Source organism: Lissotriton vulgaris, chromosome 9 (genome assembly GCF_964263255.1).
Source record: "Lissotriton vulgaris chromosome 9, aLisVul1.2, whole genome shotgun sequence".
Classification (NCBI taxonomy): domain Eukaryota; kingdom Metazoa; phylum Chordata; class Amphibia; order Caudata; family Salamandridae; genus Lissotriton; species Lissotriton vulgaris.
Genome location: NC_141697.1, coordinates 739801583 through 739817991, shown reverse-complemented (window position 1 = coordinate 739817991; position 16409 = coordinate 739801583).

Genomic DNA, 16409 nt, shown 5'->3' with positions numbered 1-16409 from the left:
CAGAAACTTGGGCTTTATTATGCCCTGTGCGCGCCAAATTTAGGCTGCGGCGGTGCCACCAATCAACTGATTGTAACTCCTAAACTCAGCAGAGCAGGGCTGTCAATCATCAATAGCGCGAGAGCGCTACTTAAGACGGCACTGCTGAATGCTGCTGTCCTGCCCCCAAGAGAGTCTGGACCAATGTGCAAACAAGGAACAGCAACAAGCAAAGCCTCTTCAAAAGTAAGAGTACTTTCGACCAATCACATAGGGGAATATTCGGAGCCAGTGTAGGATAAGGGCCCTGGGTCCCTCATGAATAAAGGACGTCCATCTGGCAATGCTTTACAGTCTGAGGAGCACAGGGTCGACTACAGGATGAGCAATGCAGTACTCTGGACCTGCACCAGTAAGTTGATATTTGTTTTGTGTTTGACACGTACATGACGAGGAGTGCCACCTCCTGTTTGTAAGAGGCTGCATTAGCAGAGCGGCATCCTCAGCAGCCATCCTTTCATCCTTACAAAAACGTTTTCATCATCAAGTTTAAAGCAAATTGCAACTAGCAAAACACTCTCGAGAGTACACAAAAGTAAGATAATACACGGGAGAATTCTGTGATTTGTTTATGTGGTTTGTCTAGCGAACATGGACTGAAGAGATAGTTATGGAATTAGCTGCTAAACCCATGCTTCAGAATCGACCCGATTCAGGCGGGAGGCTCTAGATTTTAAAGCCAAAAATACTTTATTTCACCTGTCTCACTCCTAATATTGGTTCTGCTTCATTATTAGTCAGAGGAGAAAATCAGTTACCATGATTTTATTTTCAAAATCCTCCACTGCCCCATTGCACCCAATGACAGATAAGATGTAGCTTGAGGCATATAAATAAATGGTGCAAGGACTTTGTGCCACATGGACAGACAGTGTGTTCTATTGCATTGTATCAAAGCTGCATTTATATATGGCGCTTCATGTCCTTTAGGATGCCATATTGAATGTATTTATTTATTCATTATATAAAGTTTTATATAGCACGAACATGACCCAAGGGGGTATTGGAGCGCTTTACAGTGCATAATTATCACGTATTATACATTATGCATTGTCGGATGAGTATCACACTGCACCATAGGGGAGTGCATGGCTGGAAGGATGTGCTTTCAATGAGCCTATGTGGGCAGCATGTTTGTGTGTGTGACCAGAATAATGCTCCTATGTTGTCTTATGTCACAGTTCTTTATAGTGTGAAGAGAGAAAGGGTAAGTGAGGCACAGGACTTTGGTTATAAATAGCTGACAGCTACAATTTACTCTAGAAGCCCAATGTGTAGAATATGGTGATTACAAACAATTTTCATTCAACCTCCTCTGTTGAGCACACCAAATAAGTCTTCCTCACTCTTAAACCGTTTGTGAATGCCACAAGGCATTTTTAAATGAACAAACGCCTAATTGCAATTCAGTAACCTAGTTTAATCATGTATTTCTAGTAAAGAGGAAGAAAAGACAACAAAGAAAGAGATCTGCCTGGTTGGTTTGCATTATGTTCATGTCAGTGATGACAGGGGAGGGTGAAGCTTCTGGTTGGAAGGAATATCTTAAAGTCTTCAAAGATGGGAGCCACGTATGGCAGATCTCTTCATGCATTAGGCGCATGTCCGCTTTGCGATTGAGTGGGTTGGTTCCGGTGGATTGGTGGTTTCCAGACAGTGTCCAATTGCAGTTCCGATCTGTTATGGTAATACTTAGCTGGACTGCAAGTGATTTATCACGATGCGCAATCCGTATACTTGCCATTCAGCCTTCAACTGGCAGTGCAATGGTTATGGACCTGTGACATTTTGGCACCACTGAGAGGGTATAATTGCATTCCAGCCTGCAATCATTACTCTCAGCAGTGATAGAATCAAATTGTGTCAGACTCCAGTGCTACCTGAGCACTATTCTCATGTACCCTGCGCGGTGTGCAGCCACCCCTCATGCAATCTAATGGTGGTGTTTCTGTGACTTTTGGAATGCTTGACTAAAGTGTTTTCTTCTGTTCTATTAATTAGTTTTGAAGTCAGGGGACCCATTTTCTGTGGAATTCATCTTTGGAAGAAACAGGTTTTTACTCCCTTCCTGAAATTACGGTGGACTTGTAGATTTCTTCTCTTTGCTGGCAAGGAGGTCAAGTGTTTTCCACCTGCACTGAGAATGTAGCTCCACCAGTGGTCTTTTTTTTAATTAGCGATGTGATGAGCTGAGGTGGTAGTTTCAACAGTAGAGTTTTTTTCTGTATCATTGGAATTTCACTTGTAGCTACTGTGTGCCTTCCCCTTGAAGGTCTCTATGGAACTGTAAAGTGCCTTAAAGTCAGAACATCAGACTATTGACGCTTGTAGGGTCTCCTAGTTTTATAATAATCTACGTGTCATCTGCATAGTTGTAGCAAGTGAGGTTGATTGATCTGATCAGGTACGGTAGAGGTTGAACAAGACTGGTGAAACGAGGGACCCTTGTTGGATTCCGCAGAGTAGGACGTGAGCAGCTGAGGTAAATATTGATTTAGATACAAAGCTTTATCTGTCGCTGAGGTGGGAGGTGATCATTTATTTATAGGTCCAGCTTTTCAAGTCACAGTAGTAGTGTCCTATGATAGACAGTATCAAATGTTGTTGATAAGTGTAAAGATACCAGGCCAAGAAGCAAGGGGATTGAAGGCAACTGCCTAGAGACCATTTGCATATTTACATACCTTTGTAAATTGGTTATCTAGCCATAGTTTTTTTCTGGTTCCAGTACCCGCTGGGCCCCCGCTCTGCCTATTCCTTACATTTGAAATTTAAACTTACTGCTGGGAGAATGCATTTCATGAAAAGGAATATAAAGTAGGGTTGCCAAAAGAAAAATGCCAGCCATGTGTTGTTTAAAGACACTGAAAGACCTCCTCTTGACACTAAATAGGGTTTTAGCAAAAATGTATGTATTCATTTGTAATGTGACTTTTCTGTCTTTGGTTCCTTTAATTATCAGTCATGGATCATTCAGGCAGCCCTAGAACACAATTAAAAGTGTTTTCTATTTATATTTGCTGTTCAAAATATGCACAAATAAGTGCTGAAAATACGGCTTTAGGTGATGTTTATTTTTGTCCTTTAGGGGCATCAAATTAATGAGCTGGCAACCCTAATCATAAGACTGGAAGTTTTTTGCACGATCAGCACATTATTTCCTACGCCCTCTATCCCTATTAATGCCAGAATACCAATAGTTTAACTTATACCTGAAACCCTAAGCCAGTGTCAATAACATGCTGAGTTGCTTCAAATGTGTGGGAATGCACTGTGCATTCACACAACTCACTCCTCATTCTCGCCCTTCACTTTTATCCTCACCCTGCACTCACAGCAATCACAATGCACTCACACTGACCACCTTCACTCACACCATTCACCCACTCACCCTGCACCCCAGTCATCAATCTGCACTCGCAGGGCACTTGTGACTTGCACTGTTCACCCTGTTCCTCACTCTGCAGTCACACAAGCACACTACTCACCCTGCATTCATGTCACACTTCACCCACCTGTCCCCCTCACTGCTCAATCTGCAATCTCACCTAAACAAACCCTTCACTAACAGTGCATTCTTTTGTCCAACTCAGCACTTACATATGGTCAGCTCACTCACCCGCTCCTCTTACCCTACTCTCACACTGTTGCATCACTCACTGTACACTCTTTAATCTATGCCTACTTGGGCCCATTAACTTTAAACAGTAGGCACAGTATTTTCAGAATGGACGACGACTCTGTGCAGTAATTACCAAGGTAGGATTTGAACAAAATAAATACCATAAAGGGACCTACAGAGAGAGATGAAAAACAAAATAGTGTGCATATCTCTCACCTCGTAAGCCAATGCTAAGCGCTGCTTCCTATTGCACAATAAGCTGCATGCACCCCAGTCAGTGGTCCTCATGCACAACATGGAATTGGAACACTTCCAACATAGCATCAAAACAAATACAACGCCCTTCCAACCAAACACCCTCCAACCAAACACCCTACACATATTGTAGCTTGGTATTCATGTAGTCAAGTGCTTCATTGCTCCACATAGGGGTAGTAGGCCCTCTATAAATATAACAATTCAATATATTCAAGACCGCTCCATCCCCTGTCTTCTTGGCTTTGTCTTTTAGCTCCTGCCTCCTTGCCTCTCTGGGTGATAGGGCAAAGTGGTAGGTGGTGTGCCTAGCGGACAGGGGGCCCCCTCCATGCGCTTTGCAGGGGGGCCCCCTCAACTTTCGTTACGCCACACTGACACTTCCGGGGCAGGTCAGAGGGGATGCAGGAGTTGGAGTGCACGGATGAGGGAGCCTTGAGGCTGGCGGAGGGCTCGGCTCTGCACGGACTACAGGGCACAAGCTATGACCACAGGGCAGAGCTGAGGACTCTCGGCCATATAGTTTACGAAAAAGTAACCAAAAGCTTAAATGTGTCTGACCTGTTTTAATGCAACAGGCAAAATAATAAGGGTTAGGAATTGAAGAAAACAAATACTTTCCCTCCTCCCTCTCAGATACCACGTTTTTACAAGTTATGTTTTTATTAAAAATCAATACCCCAAGAATGTCAATGTTTATCGTATTTTTAACTTAATCACTTCGCGGATTTTAAAAAGTGTCCAGGTCTTACAAAACATAAAGAGCGACTTCAATTAAAAAACTAATATTTTCTGTAAAGTTGTATCAAAAAACATAAATACATTCTACCACGTGCTACTTGTACGGTTTAACTGTTTCATGCCACTGTGAACATGTAGTTTTCTACGCGTGCAGTGTGTGCATTATTTTAAGAACTGCGGGTGTAATTCAAAGGAACCATTGGACAATTTGGGCAGATTGGGAAAGGAAACGTTGAGGTGTGCAGGGTCCCATTACTGTACGTGCGATGTGTGTGAACGGGGCTCCTGGTACAGTTATCAGCGAAGAACTTGCTCCTATACAAAATGCCTCAAATTCCCCTTTGTTCATTAAAACAGAGCAAAGGATAGACAAGAAATCCAGGCTCACATCTGTCTCCCTTTCAAAACACTTGCCCCCTCCCCCAAACACCCAAAAATATTCAAGGCTTCGCGATGATATCGCAGTGAGCACCAACACATTATTAATGTATAATCTAAAGTGAAAACAGATTTACAGTTGGAAAAAACTGAAGAAAAAATATATAAATACAAAGAACACAGTCCGTAGGTGCGGTGCACACGCATAACCCAGTGGCCCCCGGTTCTCCTTCCACCCAAGGCTGCCTTGGCATCAAGACCCGCGGTCACGGACTCCCTCCCTCCGGCCCTTGTTGTCATCCTGGGAGAGAGGGCTGCTTTTCAACAGGGTTCGTTCCGGAGCTATTTGTATCCCTCTGTGTATGGGTATGGTGCATATTCATATATACATTTAAACTACTTTTGTCGTGCACGCGCATGCTGTGCTTATGCCAGTCCGCGTTTTTATTTATGCACTCTCTGTATTTGTAGGAGCATGCATTCAGTGTTTGTTTATTTTTGCGTGAGGTGCATGTGCACTCGTATGCACTTTGTGCGTGTGGTGCGTGCGCGTTCATGTGTGCGTGTGGTATCTGTGTGCACAGTGCGTGTGTTAAGCCTCGTGCATGTCACTCCGTGGGTGTGGTGCCCGCACATCACACCGTGGCCCCCGGTTCTCCTTTCACCCAAGGCCGCCTTGGCATCAAGACCCGCGGTTATGGACCCCATCCCTCCGGCCCTTGTCCTCATCATAAGAGAGAGGGCTGCTTTTCAATGGGGAACATCGTTTACAACGAAACTTTTACCATGTACTACCATTACAACACAGGAATTACAACGAAAGTCGTTACAACGACTTTCGCTGGAGGGCGCTGTTGGATAGGGAATAGTTTAATTTTCTATCCAACACCTTCCCTACTATCCACGGGGACTGGAGTTGGAATAGAAAATGAAACTATTCCACTATCCAGCGTCCCCCAACGCAAGTCGTTGTAACGACTTGCGTTGTAACCCCCAACGCAGGTCGTTGTAATGACTTGCGTTCTAATACCTGCGTTGTAAAGGCATGCGTGGTAAAAGCATGCGTTGAAACGTCATACAACCCTTTTTAACAGGGTTCGTTCCAGAGCTATTTTTAAGCACAAATTTCACAGCTTCAGAATGTATCCCGTGTTGAAGCACATATTTCACAGCCTCAGAATGTATCCCGTGTCTAATCCGATTTTCCTTTAATTGCGTGACAGGTTTGAAAGCTTTGAAACATACTTTACCCGGTTGAACTTTGTCATTCTCCAACACGCACACTCTGGAGAATATTAAATGTAGCAAGCACCCGACAAGCGCCTGTCTTCCTGCTGGCATAAAAGGTTCCTTATCTTCTTTATGAGCCATCTAGACCCATAAAGAAGATAAGAAACCTTTTATGCCAGCAGTAGGTCAAGGAACCCCGTCTGAAAAGGACGGGGCTTACAAAGAAAGAAGAACGTCACTAGGACATCTTCTCCAATGGCTGGCCACCGTTTTGCATGAACGGTGACGCCAGCCAATGGAAAAGAGGGGCGGGCTTAACCTCGCTAGTAGAAAATACCCTACCTCATTAAATCTCGCCAGCTTGACTGTGCTTTCGCAGTCCGAGACCTAGAAACCTATGGTTTTCATGTTAAGTGCTCTAGTGCCCTTGGGCCAAGTTTGCGCTATAAAAACGGACACAAAAAAAACCGAAACCAGCATAACGTGACCTTGGCGGTCCCTGGATTGGGCATGTGTCCTACTGTACAACAGCATATAAGCCTCATCCTTGCCTTGAATGCAGAAGTACACAAGCACATGAAGAGTGGAAACCTTCCCTCGTAAAGGACAATGCAAGTTAATGCCATTTGTAGCGAACACAGTAATAATGTAAGCCACATTATATTAGAAGGTGCCTTACTTTTATCAACAGTGTGCTTGCTGCACTGGTAAAAGAGTCACACTTCCCTGCAGCAATGAACATTATTTCTTCGAACAGCGGAATCAGATGAGACATTCCAGCAAACACAGAAGTCACACAAAATAGTGGTTTTTGCCGCAAGGGTGCAGGCAAAAATGGAGAGCCCAATAGGGACCTGTCTCAGCACCTGCTTTTTAGAACTGTCAAGACCCAGCCCACTTGTTACCGATACTGCGCATGATTAAAACACCTGTACCAAGCAGTTCTGAGATTTAAAATCTGGAACGGGGAGTTACAAGTAGAAAGCATTTTTTTCCTACAATAGCAAATCGTGTGTGCCTGTCAGAAAATATTCTCACGATGCTCAGGACTGCCTTCAGAACTGGATGGTCTGAGTATTACTTATTGTACCTAATCCCACATTATGAGTTTGTGGGAAAAGTTTGTGCTATTTATGCACCTGGTAAAGATACCCTGGGGCACTTTATGGATCAGGTGTGGTAAATAGCACCTATTTCGCCGAGGTTTTGGGGAGTAAAATACACATTTGAGACAATGCAACAAAATATTAATGGCAAGGTAAATACTATACACTTTCCCCCTATTACATTCCAGCAGCTTTGACCAAGTATAACGAAGGGTGAGGTATTTAATGCACCCAGTAATTATTGGGTGAGGTAATTACCACCAAACAAGGAATTCCAGCTCCTTTTCTAACAAGATTTTGCGTAGGGGTAGAAAAACGCAAACCTATTTGTAATTAGGGTCCTAGACTTTAGAAAAGATCTTGACTCCCATAGCCTCTCTGAGGATGTTAAAAAATGCATCCTTCTCTTTCGTTTGCAGAAAATTTCAGCTTCCTCCATCAATGACATTATTTCATGATTCTGGACCCTGAATGACACATTAATTAAGAAATGACATCCGTGGTACCAACCTGTAAAGTGCACGTCTTAATTACAGCATTTTTTCCTTGCCATACTTTTAACCTGCCCATGATGCGTAAAAAACCTGAGAGATCTGAGGTGAATGAACTATAGCTGAGTGGTGAGGAGTTCTGCCACACCTAACTGACATAAATGACCCAAAACCATGCTTTCATTGCAATCAAGTAAAGGAACAACGGTGGGGGCAGCCCTCCGCATTCACTAGGGAGAAGTGTACGTAATTAATGAAAGTTGTAGTAGTTTCTTATTTGTAGAGTGGATGCTCTTCTTTCTTAGGTCCACCGTTAAGACCCCACATTCGAACCACAAATGAAGAACTCACGAAAGGAGCACCCAATTTGAACGAAGTCACAATCAACTGTCCAAGTTGAAGTCCATTGAGGTTTATTCAAAGAAAAAGATTCAGTTTCCAACAAAAACGTTCATTTAATAGTAAGCAAGCAGTTCATTCCAATATTCAAAATCCAATCTGAGGATATGTCATATTAGTAATTCTTGGTGTAAAAGTCAAAAGACAGCCTACGCGTTTTGGCCCACATGCATCAAGCACTTTTGCATTCGCAAACGGTGCGATTCCTTAAAATCGGCCGTTTGCGAATGCAAAAGTGCTTTTTCAGATGCATCATCATTTCTGAATGGAATTCGCTGATTTTGCGACTTTCCAGAATGCGAATGCATTTAAGGAATCGCAAATTTGCGATTCCTTAAATGCAATGCATCATTCAGAAATGAAATTGCGAGAACAAGGTTTGGAAGTGCAAATTACCACGAGGTTGAACCTCGTGGTAAATTGCGAAAAATGTTTAAAATGTACTAATTTATATTTTAAACGATGTCATGTTACAGACACACATGTCCTTAGGACATGTGTGTGTGAAACATCCATTTCAAATTACATTTCGGGGGTGCAGGGGGGGGTCCTTTGGACCCCCCCCTGCACCCATGAAATTTTCTAAGTGCCATTCGCAATTTCCATTGATTCCTATGGGCCTTCTGGCCCATAGGAATCAATGGGAATTGCGAATTCGCAATTTTGAAGTCACAAAATATTTGCGAGTCGGTAAAAAATGCGAATTTTACCGAATCGGAAATATTTTGCACTTTCCATGATGCATCCCGTTTTGCGAATCCATATTTGCGATTCGGTAAAATTCGCAAATTTGGAAACGCAAAACGGGAGTTTGATGCATGAGCCCCTTTGTCCCTAAGGGGACATCTTACGGGCTAATAGTTGTTAGTCGATCAAGTAATCTTCGTACAAAATGTGCATCACATCACTATCTGTGCCTTGATATCACTTTGCTTAAAAAGGGGTTAAAGTCACCTTCTATTCTTTAACACAAGCAAGTCAGTATAGTTCCTGTTGCTTCATTTAGAGCACGAATTCCCCAAAATTCTTCAAAGTTTCCTTCGTAGGATCAGCCAAGCGTACTTGTACAAATTGTGCCATCACAGAGACCCCTCACCAAGACTATGCAAATTGCCATTGCAGGCTGGTTGTGTTGGTGCAGAGAAAACTGAAGGGTCGACATGTCACATAGTCTTGTGTGCCATGCCCTTTCTGTCTTTCTGTCTGGACGGTTACCCGACCGGCATGGCGCACTCTGGGCGGATCGGCTCCTAGTTAGAGCAGTTTGGCCTGACTAGTGGGACCGTTAATTAATATTTGGCTCTCGTTGCAGTTTTGTTTGAAGTCTGAGCATGTCCAGTCAATTCACACTGAGCTACTTAATGCTGCCATATTGTGAGCCTATATCTGATTTACATGAGCTTTTAACCGCTACAAATTTCAGCGGATAGGGCACGTTTTTTAATTTGTATTGGTGCAATTGAGCTTTGAGTTAGCGGAGCTTCTTTATTTCCATGCTGACTACTCTTCATTATTAGATGTCCTGATGCTGATTTCCTATTGGACGCTCTGGTATTCATTATTGTTTGTCCTGATGATGACCACCAAACTTTAATGTGGCCGAAATGCCGTTGACACCAACATGTGGCATTGATTAAAGAGTATGCATTCTTTGCTATGTTTTGTTTTTGTCTTCTTCTAACTACATATATGTAATTTTCCTCAGCCACTTTTTATGTTTACACAGTGTATTTTCTTTATGGTTGTTTGTTTAACTTATTGAGCGCCATTGTTGTTCTATTTTCGTCATTATTATTGTCTTATCAATACATTTTGTGTATATATATTGTTTAATTTGTGTAGCGTTTAGTTCTCTGGTACTGTTATTTTGTATTTTACAGTATGTAACTTGAACCTTTGTTAGGATTCCGGTTTTTAGTTTGCCCAGGTTCTGCCTTTAGGGCTGCCCCTGTTGGTGGTAATTATACCCTCATACACTGCAGGAGGTTTCTGAACCTATATAACGAAGGCAGGGTGCACTATACCTCATGCGTGGACACATCTGCATAAGCAGATATGACCCTACAATATCTGAGCCAGTCTTAGATATTGTAAGTGCAAAGGGAAACCATAGAGAGTACATTGGCTAGATACTTTGTCATTATGAGTTTCCTAGCCCCAGGATGGCTTCATTGTACCCTAAGATGTTTGGTACCAAACATCTTGTCTTAATAAACCAGTGCTGGATGTATTAATACATGCACCCAGGGGACTTTTTAGAGAGCCCCCACAAGCACTGGTGTGGTCTCTATCTAGTCCTATCCAGCCTGCCACAACGAGACATGTTTCTGACCTCATGGGGTGAGAGCTCAGAGGCCTGAAACAAATCCTTTTCTGGGCGGAAATACCGCACACCTCCTCCAGGCCGGAATGGTCTTCCAGAGCAGGAAGCCTCAAAGGCGATGCCGCCTTTGAAGTGCAGCCCAGGCTTACCCAGATAGTGGGGGATGCCAACCCCACTGTCCTGCTCCTCATTTGGTGGGAGGACAGGAGGGAAAATGTGTTAAATGAGGAGGAGTGTCCCCATTCAGCTAGCACCACCGCTAAGGTGTGGCAGGGGATGTAGACACTACTTTTTGGAACCATCATCTTAAGATGGTGGTAAAACAACCCATCAGGGCTACAGTAGTGCCCCTTTCCATAGGAAGTGGTCACTTAGAGAGTGTAGACCCCCTAAATGCAGGTAGCCCATTGGCTACTACTTGTCTCGCCCTTTAACACCCCTAAATGTGGTATTTAAGTGGCATCCCTGGACCTTGAACTTTAGATTTGATGGCCACAAAGAAGAAATGGACCAAGAAGTGCTGCTTCCCGAGAAATGAAGCCCTGCTGCAGAGAATTTGACCCAAAGCCCTGCCTCCTGCTTGACCGACTCAGCTGTCATGGTGTGCTGCCTTGCCTTGCCACTGTGAGGACTCCAAGAACCTTGGAGCACCTACAGTCTTTGACAAATTACCAAAGAATCTCCTGCGGAGCAGATGCTCTGTTCCCCTGCAACAGCAGGCATGGGCAACAGACTCTAGACTTATCGACTTGCTGCTCCCTGGTTACTCCAACGCAGCCCCCAGACCAAATGTGTTACTCCAGCTCTGAAGGTTCAGATGTGTGCACCCCACCAAGTTTGGGGACACCAGGACCTTCTGGAGCCATGCTGGACCAATACCCGGGGTACCGGCTCTCCTGCAACCTGCACTGAGACAGAGAACCCTCTTTGGACTACAACTGCCCAGGAAGCAAGCACCTGTCGACAGATGTTGAGATCCCTAAGACCAACATTGTGAGTGGCGCAGCTGTCCCAAAATTGCCTCTTCAAGTTGGCTGCTCCTGACTGCAAGGACATCTTGACACATGCTGCCCGGCTGACCTATCTGCAACTGACCCTGTAATGACAATCAAGCTGTGCTCCCATGGTCCTGAGGCCCTTTCAACCTGCTCCCTTGAGTGGGCCCCTCTGTACTTACCTGTAAGTCCCCTTGTGTTGTGTGTTTTCAAGTGGCCTCCTCTCCTGAAACACACCAGCTGCCAACGACCTCAGCACCTGGCTCCCTGCTGAAACCAGGACCACTAGTGGAACTTTGGATCTGGACGTGCTAACTACAGAAATCCAAGAGATCAACCTTGAAAGTCACTTGCACAAATGTATATGTATATTTGTCTTTTTCCCCATTGACTTTAATGGTGCGTAATTGTGCATAAATGTGATTGATTTTGTGAACTCTAAAAATTCATAACATTAAAAATACTTACTGTAGAACGAAGTTCTTGGTCTGAAAAATTATATAAAAATTGACATTATTGTTGCAAATCGGTCTTGGATTTATCCTTGAGTGTGTATCTCATTATTTTGCCCCTGAGTACAACTGCTTAGCACTACCCTTTGATAAGCCTAACTGCTTGCTCTCACTACCACAAATAGAGCATTAGCATTATCTGCTTTTGCCTCTGTAAACCAATAAGGGACTCACTGGACTCTCTGCACAGTGTACTTTGTTCTAGTACACTATATAGAGAGCCAGCTTCCTACAATCTGGAAATCAGGAACAGAAAACTCAGACTTTTAAATGTTTATGTCAGAGGCATAACTAGGACCAAACTCTTTCGCAGGGGGGCGCTATCAGGTCATCCAATAAAGGCAGGGTTAGTAGTTCTAGCAATGGGCGAAGCAATCCTTAGAGCCAATTTAAAAAACTAGAGAAACAATTTGTGTTTTTTAAACATATTGGTCAAACCCAATAAGATTACAACAAACATGTTTTAGCAGATTTGACAACGATTATAGGCTACTGACTGATCTTCGTAAAGGGAAGTTAGAGATTTGACAACTAAAAAGCATATTCTACAGATTTTAATATGAATCATTTTAAAACCAGTTTTCACAAGAAGACCCTCTTCTTTTCATTCTCTGAGAATTCCTACTGTAAAATGAAAGTGAGGTCATGAAATATTTTTAATTCCGTCTTCAGAAAAAGCTTCTGTCTGACTGTTTTCCAAAGGTATGTTTTCAATATGCTCTTTGGGGCACTGCAACATCTGCTTGTCTGAGGCTGGACACATGTAAAGTTTTCAAAATATTGAGCTCAGTATGTTAAGACACCTGTTTTCAGGATGTGTGACTGACAAGCCACATGTTGGATTCCTCATGCATCTTCCATTCCCCCAGTGATTGAAGAAGTGAATACCAATCAGATGGCAATATTACCACCTGTTAATTAAACTGCCAGGAATCTGTGCTAACCTAAATCAAAATAAAACAGTTGATGTTAGGCACTCTATGTTTAGAATTTTTAATTTTAGGTGACTGTGCTACATTCATGTAGGAAACCAACAGGCCTAAAGAAGAATGGTTGTTCCTAAATGTCTATACTGATTATAGCAATTAACCTGGCATGGCAGATAAAGGGACAACCTTGAATGGAGCACATGAAAGACATTAGGCAAACAAGATACTTATCAATTTCTCATTGTAATAATGCAGAAATAGTGCACAAAGTTATTATTTTTATTGCGCAATGCTTTTGCAATGTTAATCTATTCTATATAATATTAAAGTTATGTTGTATTGACAGATCCAGGTTTACTGTGATAGCAGAATACAGTTTCACAATCATGTTGCTGCCAAACTACACTAATTTGAAGAGGCAGGACACAGCGAAACGATGCCTACACAGAGGAATAATTGTGTCCTGCCTCTACATAGATCCCCCAGGAAAAAGAAACTAAGGTATACAACTTGACAAACAGACAAATGTTAAATGTTCAGTCTTCGTGTAGCTGAGCTATGACTCAGACTACTCATAGGTCAGGCACCAGACACTTGTGCTATTCATCAGATGGCTTTTCTCCATCACCAAAGGACAAGAGCCACAGCTCATAAATTCTGCTCAATTTCTTCTAAAATTGCCACAAGGCCTCCATTTAATGCCTGAGGACACTCTCTCAATGCATTTAGATCTGTACATGCAATATTTGAGTCGAGTTGAATTATTACCTTTAAGTGAAGTGCAACAAATGCCCTAAATCATTTTGATGCTGAACTGACTAACAAAGTCAGAAAAGATACGAGACAATTTGTAAGAGCCTTCCTCAACATAGCATGGTCCTCTAATATGTGCAGGACAAGACAGAGAACATTCCAGATATAGGAAGCAAAACAATTGTTGCTATTAACAACTTGGGAGGCAGAAGAATCATTTTGACAAAGAGCAGATTTGTGAGATTAGAGACTGCTTGGAGAAGACCCCTCAAGGAGTTGAAGGCGTAAGAAATTGAATATGAAATAAAAGATCTCCTATTATTGATTTCACACTCTGATGTGTGTGTGTTTATGTGGTTCAGCCTTGTGTCTCTTTCACTGAACACAATCAGATGTGCTTAAACTGCCTCCATTCTGTCCTTCCTTGTACGTTTATCAGTTATCAGTTTTTGATGTTTTTCATATATACAATGCTGGCAGCTTCAAGACACCAGTACGAAGGATAGAAGTGAAAATCAAGAGTCTCATTTCGAGTTTGGGAGAGCAGGAGCACCAGCTTAGCCATGCAATGCTTTCACCCTACCAAACTATCTGCTCTCCATACTGTTTAAAGATGGCAAAAGTACCATGTTTAGACTGGTGAAGCCTTTGCTGGCTCTGATGGTGTAAATCTCTTACTTGGAGGCCCATCTTCCAAGGGCTGAAAGTCACAATGAAGGTCATACAATCCTATAGTGTGTGGGATCCCATTACTCATTTTTCTTGCACGAGAAGAGGTACACATGAGCAGGGAAAACTGTACAATGGCCCCCATACACAGAGGAAAGACACCCCTTTCAAGCCATCGGAGTTTTGTATTGAGAAAACATGCTCCCTCTTTGAAAGTTTATTTTCTCAATACAAAGAGGTTTGCCAAGTGGTGCAGAGTGAGTGCTTTAAAAATGGGGCCCACTCCGCAGGCTTGCAGTGCTCTGAAGGGGGTGCAACGGTGTTATCATAGAGCATGAGAAACAACAGAAATGGTGACTGAAGAAAAATAGTCTGGATTGATGTATTCACGCACCCTAACCACCCACGCACACATACATCCTCACCCAACACCCCACTACCCCCTCCTGTGTTTGTGAAAGTAACTGTATTGCCAGGGCAAAGACTGAAGTGGGGATTTGAAAAGAAAATGATTGAGAGATAGGATGCTTAAGAATCCAGTTAACATTGATGGACAGTGGTGTGTGAGCGCAGTTTGGCCTATATTTGAAGTGTTTCAGGGTGTGGATATGGCTGAAACCTCTGAAACTGTGTCATAAACAAGCATGTAGCTACACTTGAATGCTGGAGACAAGTGTTATTATAGACATGACTGCATGATCCAATAGCTGCTCTCTCTGGAGTGGTATGTGAATCTACAGTTCGAATTACATAGAATATGGGGCTCAGATAGTGTAATTGTAAATTGTATTTATGTAGCATTTACTACCCCAGACCAGGCATTGAACCACTTATTGTTGAGTAGCATGCTTCTTCAGAACTCAGGATTAGAGGCTAATGGTTAGTAGATTCGTATTGTCTTTTAATTCTTTGTGCATTACTTTATTTAGGTTTGTGCTCTTCATTTCTTGTATGTTTAGTGGAGTTTAGAGTAGGGACAGAATGATAGGAATGGATTTGAAAGAGGAAGTAGTAGGTTGTTTTGGTAAGTAGTGTTAGTGTGTGCCTGTTAGTTGGGTGTCATGCAGTGCTCCAATACCTGAAACTCTACTCAGAAGCCCGTGTCCAGTGCAATTAAACGTCAGTATGTGTAATATCAAGACATGTCATTTTAAAACCACCTCATAACTCTTTATTCCACTATTCGACACTCCCTTTCCTTTTGATCACATTCCTACAGCTTCCTACTTTCTCCTTTTGCGACGGCTTTGCTGTCTATCTCGTCCTCCGTCTTTCTGTTCTGTGTACTGACATATGCAGTGGTCACATTAATCAACCAAGTCTTCATTACATCTAAGAATGCAATTACCACCAATTACTTTAACTTGCATTTATTTTTCATTTCTGATGTGGGTGTCATATTTTATATGTAATTCCCAAAAGGTGACATGGCAACAAAATAAAACATTTTTTTAGCCACATGGCTCACCTTGACCTCAGTGAACACCCCCCCCCCCCACACACAGTCCCCATATTTTTTTAATGTAAGTTAAACTCTGGATGAACTGCTAAATACTTTGTAGGGTGCTGCCATTGAGTTCCCATCTCCAGTTAGCCCAGCAGATATCAGCCAAACAATTGGCTGGCAGCTGCAGGAACCTCGGCTAAACACACCACAGGGGGCTGATGCCCACGTAGCCTCGTTTGTGGTAAGGGGAAGAGGCTGCAGCGAGGGAGACTAAGGGGATTATTTACAAGAGCCCTGCACCACCGGACCTTCACTTTTTTTGATGCTCCGGTGGCACAGGCCTCTCAATCATATCTATGAGGCAAAATGAAGCCACTCTGTGTGGTTTTACATGGCATCATGAATATGAAATAAGGCAAGGCAGCGCAAAGCACTGTGTTGCTTTACTCTGCATCAAGGAGATGTTCCATGGGCATTGCAGTGGGTGTTCCCACGCAACAATCATGGATTTTGATTCTGC